The sequence below is a fragment of the Ambystoma mexicanum genome, chromosome 3q (assembly GCF_040938575.1).
Source record: "Ambystoma mexicanum isolate Mex_15411 chromosome 3q, UKY_AmexF1_1, whole genome shotgun sequence".
Lineage (NCBI taxonomy): Eukaryota > Metazoa > Chordata > Amphibia > Caudata > Ambystomatidae > Ambystoma > Ambystoma mexicanum.
Window position 1 is genome coordinate 254455921 of NC_090926.1, and position 14956 is coordinate 254470876.

Sequence of the window (14956 nt, forward strand, 5' to 3'; positions counted from 1 at the left end):
TACCATTCCGCCTCCGTGATTGCCAGAATCACCGGGGCATTACAAGAGACCCGGTAATTCTGGAGGCGGAATTCTGTACATTCTGTAAATCCCCATTCCCATGGAGTCCGACAGGACTCCATGGGGATGGGTACCATGGAAACACTGGTTCCGTCTATGACAGAGCCGGTGTTTCCATGTCCGCCTGCAGGCGGGTGGTGTTACTCCCGCCAGGTCAGACCTGGCGGGAGGGACACCTCCCGCCTGCAGGACTCAGAATCAGCATAAAAACACCTGTCGCAAAAATGGGCGTCGATGAAATGACATAGAACCCTACAATTAAAGGCAAGTGGAAATAAATAAAGATGTATGAGAGATTACTTATATTCTTTTTTGATTTTTTTTGCAGGGTTGGCGTGCTAACCTAAGTGATAGGAGCAGCCATATTATCTGTGTAATGAGGGGTTCCAGCAGATAGTGTATCAATGGCTTCTGCAAAGGGCAGTGTGGTTAGCGTGCTTAGGGCAGGGTGGGGTGGGTGTGGGAAATTAGGCGATCACGGGATACTGGGTGCTCACTGTGCAAGGGGACAGTTGTTTGCTGCCAGAGAAAAAGTTGTAGCTCCTCCTGGGTGAGAGAGTGGGGTTGGCTGGGAGTTGCGCATGGAGTACTTGCTGTGTGAAAGGATCCGTGTTCGTTGTGGACGAAAAGGGTGGTTTTCCTGTGAGAGAGGATGTGACAAACACTGTGGAAAAGGATGGGTGCCAACTGTAGGTGAATCAATGGGTTAGAGATCGAGTACTTGCTCTGGGAAAGGGCAGTGCTTACGGTGGGAGTCAATGGGCGCTTGCCGTAGGGGGAGGATGTTCTGAGAGCAAGTACCTGCAAGCCTACATACAATACAGGGTATTGGCACCTTGCCAGCAAAGTGCTCTAAGTTGATTGTGACGCAGGTGTATGCTGAAGTAGTCTCCCAATAGGACGGCCTTTTTTAATGGACTCAGGCATCTGGCACTTCTAATGCACTAAACGGGGTTCCATGTAATAATGTCCGTGCAAAAATGTCTCCTGACAAGAAAGTCGCAGTTTTTTACAGAGACATTATCACATTGAACATGCGGCATGCGGGGGACAGCCCCGCAACCCCTGAATTTTTCTTTTTTTTTTACAAAGGGAGCGGGGGACATCCCTGCAACCCATTCCCATGCATACTGCCACCATATATAATGTCGCCAATTGCTTTTCCCGGCAACATTATGTATAGGGACGTTATTACCTGATACCTTAAACAGATGGTAGCTGCACTTCTCAGTGCAGCTTCAATGAGCTAAAAGTACAGTGCTACCCTTTCCAGCAGCACTGCATTATCTTTAATCAGATATTACCTGCAGTTCGCTGTAGGTGTGCTACACATTTATTTGCACAATACCTGCTCTCCTATGTGGGCTGCTTTACTTTTAATGTGACATTGCATGTATCCCTGAGCTGGGTTGTTATGTAAACGTATCTGTGGGTAGCTGTATCTTTTAATGAGACCAGGGCTCCTAGAGGGTTTTTAGGACAATAACAGTCATTTTCAGCACATTTTCCATGCCTTTAAAGGGGCTGTCCCATTCCTTATCTCTAGTGCTGCTAAACCTTTATTTAATGTGAAGCTTCAGATGCTTCTGTGCCGGGCTATTACCCTTTGCAAGAACAATGACTACACAGCTGTGTGGGGCAGCTGTACATTTAATGAGACAGTACTGGCTTCTCTCTGCAAAGCTGTTGTACACGTATTTGGACAGCATTAGCACTTTGCATTAGGGTGCTACGCCGTTAACCATACCAGCAATTACCAATGGGCTGCTGAACTTCGAACTTGACAGTCCTGGCTACTATCAGGACACCACAGGCTCTGTAAGATGAGTTCCTGTGCCTAACTATTTGAATTTCAAGTGCTGCTGTTTTAGGTTAGGAGCCGCTCCTCCAAACTCCCTACCTTCTCATTTGCCAAACCATGTTTCATATCCTGCGGCAGAAAAAAAGTAATTTTAAGTTGCTGACTCATGTTAGTGTTATAACCTTAAAAAATGAATCCAACAAAAGATACCTCAAAGGGCAGGGAAGCTCATGAGCATACAATCTCCTGGCACAAAATTGATGTAGGGAGTGAAATTGGGAGTGATGAGGGGGGAGAAGAGGCCCAAGTACAAACACACAAAGTACCCCTATGTGATGGAAGGAAAATAGATTAAAGAAGAATTAAAAAAAAGGTTTTTGCATAATCTTTTTTCCCCTCCTCAAAAGCAACGAAAAGAGGAGGAAAAAATGTGAAATAGTTTGATGGTTTTGGGGGGAGGCGAGGGGTGTCCATTTCATTTCCCCCTTTTGCATCATGACCTCCACGTTTTTTTTCTGTTTAAATAAAAAAAATCTTGTTATTCTACGATTTACTGTTTGCTTAAAAAACAACAAAAAAGAAAAAAAGCGTTTTTTTCTCTTATTAAAATAGACTTCTGTTCTCCTTTTTTTGTTTTTCTTGTTTTGTAATGTTTTTGCTGTAGTTCTTTTCGGTCCCCCCCAAAAAAAGGTTTAGGGATTGAAGGATAAGTGGGGTTTTCGGAGAGGGTGGGTTGCGGGGGGACTCTGCCACTCCTTTGGTTCCGTGGTACGTAGAAAGTCTATTGCAGTAAAAACGGTTTCTCTTGCACGTGGAAGGGAGGGGTTCTCTGTTCTTTAGGACAACGCAGCGGAACGTGAGAGTCCTGGCCGGAGCTGGGGCCTTGTATGTCCCCGACAGAAAAGGGGGTTTGAGATCTGTGTTCCCAAAGAGACAAATCTGCAGAAAAAAAGAAAATGGCACAATCAGATCTACATTATTATTAGATTATTCTGTCAAAATTTAGACACAGATTAATTATTTAGAACTCCTTAACAATTCACAAGATGTTTACATTCAATAACAATTATTAGCACATGGATTCCATTATAGACCTCCTCTAAGCCAATCGAAATGCAGTCAATTATCTCTGGTATAGACCTAATTCCAAACATTCTTTCTGAAACAGCAGCCTGAATACATTCACTTGCCTTTTTATTTGAGTACTCCATGTGCTAGTAGGCTTATGGATCTCGGAAGGGGTCATGATCTCTTGACATAATGACCCCTCCCCAACTTATAGACCTTGGCTTTGCATTGGGCAATAACTTGGGAGTGGGCTTTTATCCCACTATGATGACACCTGCCTTGGTCTAAAAGGCTTAGTTATAATTTCAAATCAGCATTTTTTTTTAAAAAAGGACTTCAAATACATAATAAACAAATCTGTGTGATTTAATATGCTCATATCAGTGACACTCATTTTTGCAACCCAATCTTAAAAGGATGTTCATACATTCTGCACAGACAACAACTGTGACCCGTGACCAGTTGCTCTGCCCATCTCCAGTTTTCACACCTTCCAAGCCTCTACTTAGGGACTGTAGGCCAGCTCCAGGCAGGTAGCATTGAGTAGGCTGATGGTCAAGTGACCAGGCCCTGCCACTCAGTTGCTCAGCCCACCACCTATTCAATCAATCCTCCTTAGGCGTCCTCATCGCTGGCATCCTCAGCAAAGGACGTCCAAAGACTAAGCCCACACCTGTTTGTGCCTGTTCAGGCAAGGGCCTGACCCGCTATCCTGCATTTCACCCACCAACTAATTGCTACTACTGCTACTAACCTAAAGACATCACCATGTGTCTCTTCCCTCCAAAGACCATTCCCACTCTCACTAGGGTTCGAATGGCCAAGTGCCCTGGGCAGCCCCAGCAAGCTAATGTACCTCATCAATATTGCCCTTCTCCCCATCCAACACCCACGGACCACGTGTACACTCCCTCTCATGTTGATCAATGCTCGCTCAGCAGTCGCTCACGCAGCAGAGAGGATCGATCGCACTCCTGTGAGACATCACCTTAATATCAAGAAAAAAAATCGGTGCTGACTTTCTAAGTATTTTTTGGGTGGGCACAGAGTCACAAAGTGTTCAAAATTCATGAGTAGTCGCTACCCCGTCCTCCACCCACGTGCAGTCTGGGGATACAATTTGCCCGTTTTCAGAGTCATTCGCTTTTGAGTGGGAGGAAATTTAGGTGAACATACATTTATGAAACGTTTAACAATATGTGATGCCCTACCTAAAACAGAAGACAATGCTCTCAACAGATAAGATATTCTAACATACTGGTCCGGTGATGGTTTAATCAAACCCTCGCTACAATCTTCTAACTTGCCAAGCCACCCTTTCTCATTCATTACCTGCTTCGATTCTAGATGACACCCGCAGTTCATAGAGAAAAAAAGCAGATCCTTGTTAATTGACCTGCATTTGAAAGCACAGTTCTACCCATCAATGCTACAGAACCACTGTATTCTATAGTCTGGTATACATCTTCATCACAATACAAATGAACACACTTGGGCTTATGGAAGATCTAAAAAAGACTGGACCCCACATTCTCATCTGAAAGCAGAAACTGGCATCCCTGGTGGTATCTTTGCAACTGCACACTGGAACATCCTTTGTGTTAGTTTCAGAAATGTCGGTTTGCTATATGCCCACATTTCCATTCCATACAAGAGTGACGTAGCAGTCTTGGTCTGAAAGAAATATGTAAACACAAGCTCCTTAATCATAATGATGGTGAAATCTAACTAGGCCACCAAAGGTCTGATTAACATGGGACGTCATATTTTTAATAAAGCAGAGTACAGCCTTGTGTCCATAGTAAAATCTAGCCAGCCTACAAAGCATTTGACTAATATGTGCCATAACGCTATTTTACATTTGTAGAACACAATATGGGCTCCATAGCCATGGGAAAATCTAGCCAGCCCACCAAGAGTTTGATTAACATGAAACGTCACAATTTTTAAACAGGCAGAGCAGAAGACAAGCTCCAATAACTGTTGTAAGGAACTCATGGTGTCAACAGTCAAGACAGACACAAGTGATCACAGTTCAAGGGCACTTTTTAAACTGTACAATGTGTTAGATAAACGCCTACTCTAAACCTAAATCTAAGATGGGAGCAAGCTACGACCATCAAATTATAATAATATAGTCCAAGTGGAGTCTAGTCAAAAAAAGGGCTTATACTAAAATAAACTATTGCCAATCCTTACCGCTATGCTACAAAATAGTTTGGGATAGTGTTCACAAGAAAACAAAGATGTGTTCTCAAAATGATAAATCAGGATGGTGTAACTTGGGTCTCCCATCCCCATGTTTTTAGCACGGGACAAGGCGGGACTCCTGGGCCTCGCCGGCATGAGGTTACAGTTTGTTTCCAAAATATTAGGGCCTTCTGCGGACAAGTCTCTTTCACAAAACGTCTCTTGTCTCAGTGAACCTGATGTGTCACAACAAAAACAAAAGTTCCTTCAACAAATCTTCACAGGCGATTAGTCTTTGCCTTAGGATCCCCCTCTGCCGGGCTCCGATCCTTTGTACATCGTGGGCCTCCCTCTGTCGGGTTCACTACGGTCTTTCATTCAAATGATCAGCAGCTTGTAATATTCAAGAGTCTTAATGGTCTTTTTAAACAACCATTCACAGTGGGCAACCCTCAACCGGGTTCACTCTTGTCAACACAATGATCACAGGTGTATTATGCGTACCCCAATTCACAGGCATCCTCAGCTGGGTTCATGTTTGCCAAATGCACAGTTCACTTTGCTTTCTCACAATGCAGGATTCACTCTCGTTAGTTTTCCCGTTGGCTTCCCTCCGTCAGGTTCACATTTCTAACACAGTTCATGATTTTCTAATACAGTTCATGGTTTGCTCATCTCACCAGATAGTAGGGTTCCCTTCCCCTAGCTCTCTCTTGGCATCTCTCCGTCGGGTTCACACTTGCCACAATTCACACGACAGTTCCTTTAGACCCCTTAGGTTCTTCCTTTTATCTAAGTCCGGATTTCAACCCCCAGTCAGGCTTTCCTTTAAGCCTCGAGCCAGGCTTCCCTTTACTTTCCTTCTTTTCAATGTCTTAGATACTTTCGATTGTACAAGGGTTTTGACTCAACCCTTGTATGACCCCTCTGACTCCTCACGCTGGCCTCTCCTAAGGCCTCCTGGTACTTGTAGTTTCAACAAAGGCGACCAGTCAGAGTCCTTCGAATGAGCGTCCACGGGACGCCGGACCACTATGCATCCAGACCTTCACTGCGGTTTCATTTAAAAGTTCAAATACACAAGTTCTTTGTCAGAAGTTCTTTGTTCAAGTATGCTGACTCTGCCTGACCCTTGTTGGGACATGTCAGGTATACGGCTCTATTTCGAAACTGGGACACCGTGGCGGGCTTTCATCAGGAATTATATACCTCGTGCTCCCCCTGGGGATTCTTTCTACCTCCTAGTTCATTAACCCTCGCCCTAGAGGGGTTGGTAAATTCGGAAGGGTGAGATTTGTAGGGTTTGTGAAATGAATGGGAAAAATCTGTAAAATAATAGTTGGATGGTTTGTCGAGGGAAGGACCGGGATTATTGTCATGAAATGAATAGGGGGTGGGGTGTTGTGAGAGTGGTGGTGTTTGGCTAAAGCAGACTGGGAGTTCGGGAAATAATAATCAGAGGGACGGTGAGAAGAATGAGTGGGAGTACTTGGGTAGGCAACAGGAAAACAGGGGTTCTGGGAGATGCAGCTTCCCACGGCAGCAGGGTTTGGATTCATAATAGGTTTACCAGAGGCAGAGGGGTTGTTGGATTGTGGTATGGGAGATTCATTGAGTGGTAAGGAGGTAGATGTAGAGCAGCCTATAAAAGCCTCAGGGACTTCGTCCTCCTCGCCTTCTTCCCCAGTATAATATAGCGTCTCGCCTGGGGTGCTGTCCGAGCATAACCCTGGGTTCCCCTACCCAGGTGATCCTCCCTCGCTCGTCCACCGCCAGGGTTGGGGTCTAAGTGCGCCAGGCCTTGACCACCTGAATAAGGGATTCCCAAGGTCTACTTGGGAGAATACCCTCAGGTTTCTCACACTGTTAAGATGGATTTCTAAACTCAGCCCTGTGGACAGTTTCTGAGAGGCCACCTTTTAGGGAGATTTATCATTGTTATGCTTCATGCCCTCTCCTAGTAAGACCCCCCCAACACTTTTTGCTGGAACTCTGGACCTTTTCTTAAATCCTGAATGAGTGGAGCCTTTTTCCACTCACTCAATGGCGCTTTTCCTTTCAAAGCACCTTGTTTGTGGAACCAATTACCAGATCATTTGCGTAAACACAAACTCCTTGCAACATTCAAGAAAGAGCTTAAAACCTTTCTTTTTACATAAGGTCAGTATTAGGGGTAGTGCCTTTGTATGCCTTACCTCGTTTAGCCAGATCTTCTTAGGTTAGCTTTAATTGGTCTTCAGAAGAGTAAGCTGCGTTCACAGGTAGCCATAAGTGTCTTGTGTGTCCTGTCCTTCTGTTTAGCGCCTTCATACCTGCGGGCCCATAGTGCGCTATATAAATACCATGTGATGTAATGTAATGTAAATCATTCTTGTGGGCTGTCTTTTGGAACTCTATGCTTTGTATTTTACCTGTGCTAGGAAGCCTGCCTGCTCCATAGCTCTTAGAGGCATCTGTATTTTACTATTGCAGCACACAGCTCCTTTTGGGCAGTGTTGCTGGGGACCCTTAGGGTCCTCCTTTGAGATTCGTTTTCATATCCTCAAGCAACTACCGTTTTTATCTCTCCTAAAACTTTATAGCCTGAGAGATCGGCACACACCACCTTAAGTGGAGTGCTAAGGGGATACCTAGTATCCCCCTTCTCGCTGTTCCTGTGACTTTTAAGTCACACAGACAATATCCCAGTTATGGCTGGTGGCAGTGGACGTGTTCTACCAACTATTGTGTAATTTGTATAACACAGGCTATGTCCATAGCCCCGATAGTGCACAATAGAGGCACCCAAGTACAAACTTGGGGTCCCTTTTCTTTTTTAGTCATTACTAGCGTGGTTGTTCTTTGTCAGCCATTCTTCTACCATTCTGGGAGGGGGAGGCCTGTGTGTGTGTTTTGCCTTTGGTGGGAACCCTTGGGTGTCCCCGCCTAGGCTCCAGAGTGTCTGGGCAGGCAAGAAGTGGGAAAGGACGTTTCCACCCTCCTTGTCCTTTGTCTGCCAGAGTGCCTGTATAGGACCGGCTCTCACAAAGGGTCTGGTTGTCCTGATTGGACAGTCAAATGCCCCTTTCTGTAAAATGCTGAGAGATTGCAGAGGAGTGTGTGTTAGAACTGTAGTAAAGGTGAGACTTCTGGAGTGAAAAGCAAGTTGACCATTGGAAGCTGAAGTAACCGAAGAAGACAACCAGAGACATCTGCAGACCCTTTGCAACACCGTAAAGTGACCAGTGCTGTCCTGACCCCATTTTCTGTGTGACAGTGGAGCTCCGAAGAGGACGACTCCTTCCCTTTGGCTGGTGGGAACGGCCAGTCCCAAGAAGAATTTTGATTTGAGCCATCTCCCGAGGTCCTGTGAGTTTCCAGAGTTGCAGAACCCCAATGCTAGGAGATCTGTTGCCCATTTCGATTGCATCGTTGTGGAAAGGCCGAATCCATCCAGTCTTTGCAGAGCCCTCAAGGACACTCCATAGATCCGATCCAACATGCCCAGCCCCCCTCATCAGAGTTGTCATCAGAACAAGGAATCCGGAGGTCGGGTCCACAGCTGCAACATTGTGGAACATCCAGCATGAATATTCTCTTCTAACCTAAGGTACTGTTGGGAAAAATGTATTGCTTACCTGATTCCAGAAAGTCGCTCCAGAGTGTTGGAGTGCACAAAGAGGTATCCAGGGTAACCCCCTCTTACCTCTGACTCAAGCCACTGCTTTTGTCCCTTTAGACAGTCCTTTCTCAGGGTCTCCAACATTGGTTAAGTCTTCTTGTATTTTCTTTCCTAGAGACTAGAAAGTATCCACAAGAACCTTTGATTTCTTCTGCTTTGCAAGAATTTAAACCCGATACGAACAGCCTTTTACCCAGGGTTGCGCTTTAGACTTTAAAGGACTGGCTCTGCTGTGAAACTGCCCCTGATACCTGAAGCTCTACCAGGATAACACCAACCATTTCCCCCCAAAAATCACTATCTTATATGTGTATGCAGACTAAATGCAATTACCGCAATATTTTGTGGGTACGTGGTATTAGCGATATAACTGTCAAACTCCTGTAACAATTATACGTGTTCAGCAACTACCAACTAAGAAGTCACTATTTGAAAGTATTGAAAAGTATATCGGCGTGCGATAGTTTGATGTGTATTTTATATTGACCCTGGGGTAAATATAATAAATATATATTTTAATGTACATTTAAATTTAAGTATTTCTTTGATGTACTTTATTTACTGAGTACAGACTGATACTAAGAGTTGGGGATCTACAAACCAGAGGGATAGCTTACTAAAGTCTTACTATCAAGTAGTATTTCAGGAAGGAAGCTCCCCTAACACCACCCTATTCGGGAAGTGTGACTGAACAGCATGGCTTAGACTTTGGTGGGCGTGAGTGGTGAAGGGTTCAGTTAAGCGCACACAGAGCACTCTTAATAATACAAATTTGGTAGAATGTATAAGACTACATTAATTTGGGACTTAGACAACTCTTAGCAATGAAATGCCACAGGTAGTAAACACACTAAAACAGTCACTAAATATGTATTCACTGAAAAAAAAACATAATAACGGTGCGGTTAAATTGCTCAGATTTAACATAACAAAACGCTTGGAATTCAGTGGGTGTGGGAAGTTATGACCAGCTTAACTCAGCAAACTCCCGTTGATGTCCCCCATAATGCCATGCAACCCATAATGTCATTGTGAATCCCTTCTTCTATAATATGTATGTGTTCATGGGCTTTGCAACAGGAACATGCCGGGTTGAGCTTGTCATGACTTTCCACATCTGCTGAATTGCAAGGGTTTGTAGGGTTAAATCTGCGCAACTTAATTGCACCTTTACTAAGGTTTTATTCAGTGAATTTCAAGGATTTTGTTATACCATAGTTTTTTTTTTTTACACAGGCCACTAGCCATGGCCTTTGGTTGTGTCCACTGTATATTTTAAAACACTAACAAGCCACTAGCCATGGCCAGTGAGCCAGCGTTTGCCCCTGGCCACATTGCACAAATTCTTTGAACACTTTTTTTTTAAAAGTGTTTTCCTATAACTGCGGTTATATCAGCAATGAACTACAAATAACCCTTACAATTTAGAACATATTCGCTGTTATTTTACATGTGACACTCTTTTAATGTGACAAAAGAACCCTGAATATGCAAAAATGTTCGAGCTCTAAACTTGGTCCCCAGCCCCCCACCCAACTCCCCAATATTTCACATACTGCCCTTTTCTCCTCTCTCCACCTCTAGCCTTTTCGGCCATTCTGCCATTTCATTATTTTTCTTCCTCCAAATGGCATTTTTTTAACTTTCTGTTTTAGGGCAACCTCGAATATTACCCCGAATATTTGCGAATATCTCTGCGCATCGGACCCCCAAAAAAGGGCAGCTTTTTCATTTCTGGAAAGTCTCTGCTGCAATGCACCATGGGAGATATAGCTATCATTTTGAGAGAAGCGGGCACCCCCTTCTCTGTAAAATATTTTTTAAACTACTGGACGCAATAACCCCAAACTCCTCACCCGCCGCCACCACTGGAAATCGAGTCAACTTCATGCCCAAGTTGTTTTGTACATGATCCAATTCCATCCAGCGGTTTTCGTTGTGTGCTCGAGCAAAACATTGCCCTTTTTTGTCTATGGGAAAATTAATGGGGGCTGTGATGCCATTGTAGATGTCCTGGGTGTTAGTCTTAGCAGTGAACGGTGGTGGCGTGAGTTATGGTTGCTTAGCTTGCCATAACTGGTGAATTTTTGAGGTTTTTTGGTTTACTAGTAACCATAACGTCCCTTTAACAACGTTTTTTCATTGAATTTCATAGGTTTTTATTAGTGCAACTTAACCGTAATGTCCCTTTAACAAAGTTTTTTCAGTGAATTTCATGGGTTTTTATCAGTGCATGCTATTTTCCTACAACTTAATAATATCATACCTACCCCAATATAGCAACATTTATGTCCAATTTACAAAGTTTCATCTTAAAAGTCTGCCATTCCCACCTTCTGGCATCATTTTTAACACTTCTATACACTTTTTGCAACTTTTTCCACTGTTTTTGCGTCTGTTGATGTCCGCGAACGTCTGATGGCATTGCAGACATTCCGGACAGTGTCACGTGACCATGCACTCGAGCGTGGCATGATGACGTGTCCACAAATGCGTGCACAATTTGTGATCGGGTCCGTGCTTAGAGGACAGTTCGGAACTGAATTTTCTACCGATCTAGGAACTTTCAAACTCAAAATGTACCTTTGCAGAGCTCCTACACCTATTCTTACTCATTATCCATTAACAATCTAGTACAAAGCAAATACTTGGAAGAATATTAGCAAAACTGCTATTTATCTTAGAAATAGCATCAGCTATTGTCGTCCCTCCTCCCCAAGAGCCACTACCACCAGCTGGAGGACCCACACAACAATAAAAAGCGCAGTACTTCCGAACACAATGAAGATGACCAAGAATATGAGTTAGAGAAAGTGCCTTCCTCTAGCACCCAGAGAGAATCATGGGTGTGGCAGTTCTTTACCACTGTTGGGAATGTACCAAAGTGAAATGCACTGAAATTTGCACTCAGTCGCGTACTACCTGGACAATACTCCTATGGCACCACCTCCATGCACCGTCACACCAAATCCAACCACTGCAATGCTCTCAGAAAGTTTGTTCCTTTCTTAGCAAGTAGTAGGCTGTCTTCCTCCACCTCATCTTCCTCAACCAATTCTGTAACCACGCAGCCTACTTCTGTGGGACAGAAAATCTCAGCAGCTACCTTGCAAGCAATAAAAGAGCCTGTTTTGGTCCATATCATTCGAAGACAACATTCCTCTGTATATACTGCAACACACCACTCTGCAGGGGGAAGCAATTTCAAAGTGCTTTGGAAGCTGTAATCAAGGAGCATGAGAAACACTGCCCCTCCCATAGAGGTAACACATGCGCAACATCTTCCCCTGTCTACCTGCCCTTCCATATTAGTGCTTGGTGCCTCTTCCCTCATTTCCCTCACCACCTTACGTTCTAACCTCTCCTGCAAAAAAAGAAAATACAGCAAACTACAGCAAAAGGAATGTTCCTTTAGGAACCACCTTTCACAGTTAAAAAATAGAACTAAAACAAATATCTTATAGACTTCATCTTCTTTACATATCTCGGTTAAGTACATACACTCAATAAGATTTTGCAACATTTCCATAACCATTTTGTGTTATGCTAATGGGAATAATGTAGCGTTCAACCCCCATTCCAGGGACTGGAACGGGGGATAACGGGCCGGCCCCCAAGTTATCGGCCCAAGCAAATTGAGGGTAGATAATGAGGGCTCCAGACCCTTAACCCCCTGTTCCAGCCTCTGCAATGGGGGAAGAAGACTGTTAGCTTCCCAAAGCGGTAACCCGTGGTGCTAACAAAATAAAGGATTTTTCTTCCTAGAGCGGGACGCTCCGTACAGAGCCCCTCTTCCCTTTCCATGGCAGCCTGCAGAAGGCGAAGAGAGAACCCTATGACCATAGTACCACAAGCACCATGTTTTTTCCCTTTCAAACCTATCCCACTTTTGAATAACTTTACCACACAGCCGGTCCAAGGTGAATGCAGCCACTTTAACTCCATTTGTCATTTCTCGTGGTCATGGCCAGTAGCCAGATTGTCCGGGTCATGACCTTATGTCATGACCCAGACAATCTGCCCACTGCCCATGGCCACAGTCTATATACCTCATTCACCAAAAGTTTACCACCATTGTTTGTACCTACATTATGACACTTGTCAAAAAATACAACACTGGCATATTTGAAAAACCATGCTTTAAGGTCCTCGCCAATGCTCCTTACATGGGTTTGCTAAAAATCAGCCCATGTTTTATTTTTTCAAAAGTGTCAAAATGTCTGTAGATACAATAGTAATATAACTTAGCCCCCACTTGACAAAACCCATTCAGACTTTACACAAACATTCAAGATTGGGTCTATAATCTTCCTGGAAACTTTTGTCAACATTCGTCAAAAGGCAACAAAGTTATAAACCATTTCAAAATGTTGAGACCCCCCCTCTAATTTAGCCCCCTCTTGATGAAATCCCACCAAACTTTACAAAAACATTTATATCTAGATCTAAAATGTTTTTGTAAACCTTTGTGTAGATTGGTCAAATGGCACCACATTTATATGCCTTTACAATATTTTGGGATCCCCCTCTAATTTTGCCCCGTCTTGACGGAATCCCACCAAACTTTGCAAAACCATTCAGAATCAGGTACAGTTTCATTGAGTGGCGCCAAAGTTATAAGCCATCCAGAAACTGCTTTTAACCAACCCTGTAATGCAGAAATAGGCATAGAATCCAACATGGCGGGCGTTTCCAAAAATCTGACGCACTTCATGCTTTTCACCATCCAGTGGGCGCGTCCGATGTCCGCGGACATCACGTCGCCCTATAGGCCAATTGGATGCCCGTCCGCAGACAGAACAAGGAAGTGGGTCCGCTTACCAAACCCAGATTTCACAATTTATTTTGTACCTGCGTTTTCTTAAAGAAAACTACTGGATGGATTTACACCAAATTTAGAAAAGCATGCTTTCGGAACCAAGCCACCGCTCCTGCCGCGAATTTGGTGAAAACCTGTCCAGCGGTTTAGGCTGTAGACATAAGCAAAACGTTTTACCCATTGAGTCTATGGAACAAAAAATATGTCTTTGCACCCCCTTGACGAAACCTCACCAAACTTACCATAAAATTCAGAGAGGGCCATATACTTTTTTTTTGCAAAGTTTGGTAGGATTCGTCCAGGAGGAGCAAAATTATAAGCCGCCCAAAAAGTGCTGTAGTTATGGTTAAGTTGCTCAACCCATAGGAAGAAAACTTTTCGGGCAGCTTATAACTTTGCGTCCCCTGGACGAATCCTCACGAAACATTGCAAACAAAGTATATTGCCCTGTCAGTTCGGCCTGCAAGTTTGGTGTGGTTTCGTCGAGTGGGGTGGGGGGTGCCAAAGTTATAGGTGGGGGTCCCAAAATATACTGTAAGTGTAGAAAAGCAAGTGAATAAAGAAATAGTTGTCAAAGTATTCATTACTTACCTGGTTCTAACAGGTTGAGAATAAAGAAGTTAGCAAACAACATGTAAAACCTTAGCACTAAGGTACTAACCTAAAAAAGTACTTCCCTGGCTAGAATAGAAGGGGCCAAGTGGCTTTAGTATCACATGTCCCAATAAGTCTTTTCAGGAGGTTTGGAGTCTCTTTAGGAAGATTTGATCAATGCTTGAGCCAACAAGAAGTTAGCAATTGTTCCAAAGTTCAGGAAAAACATGCAGAAAGTCTTTGAAATACTCTCTCCCAATACAACCACCTTAGGGAAGACCGAGGGGAGGATAGCAGGCCAGAAGGCCCCCGTTCAAGGCTAAGCAAACAAGAGGTAGGGATATGATTTTAGACCCATAGAAACCTCTGGAGACGGGGGGGGCAAAATAGGTATTTTCACTTGCCCCCGTACTCCAAACAACTCAGGACCACCATGGAAGTTCCAGAAGGGCCGTCTGGATTTGTGCCTTGGTTTTGATGGAGGGAGCACAGTTGCCTCGACTGCAGAGGTTAGTTTGGATGGCGGATTTTGGGTTCAGCTAGATCGTGCTTCCATACTTTCATAGATTGGTACTGGATACTGGGCAGGTGGTCACCCAGGACACACAGACTACTGGACCACCACTGCAACTATGACCTTGGAGGACTCCCAGGGCGGGATGCAGGTACAAAACAGTGATAGCCACTTGAAGAAAGTGGCAGGAGGTGACCTTTGTGGTGGAAAATAAAGAAACTGTACCTGCAAGGCCCAGCTTCTTTATTT

General features: G+C 44.1%; 1 protein-coding gene across 3 annotated transcripts in view; it reads right to left on the bottom strand.

Moving 5' to 3' along the window:
* Nucleotides 1-2396: 2396 nt before the first annotated feature.
* RBMS2 (RNA binding motif single stranded interacting protein 2) overlaps nt 2397-14956 on the bottom strand; it is a 502218-nt gene continuing 489658 nt past the window's right edge. Inside the window, exon 14 of one of the 3 annotated variants that reach the window (XM_069653688.1) lies at nt 2397-2800. The gene's annotated coding sequence lies outside the window, so the exon portion shown is untranslated. The remainder of the gene's footprint in view (nt 2801-14956) is intronic. The other 2 variants (XM_069653686.1, XM_069653687.1) reach the window with 2 other exon arrangements.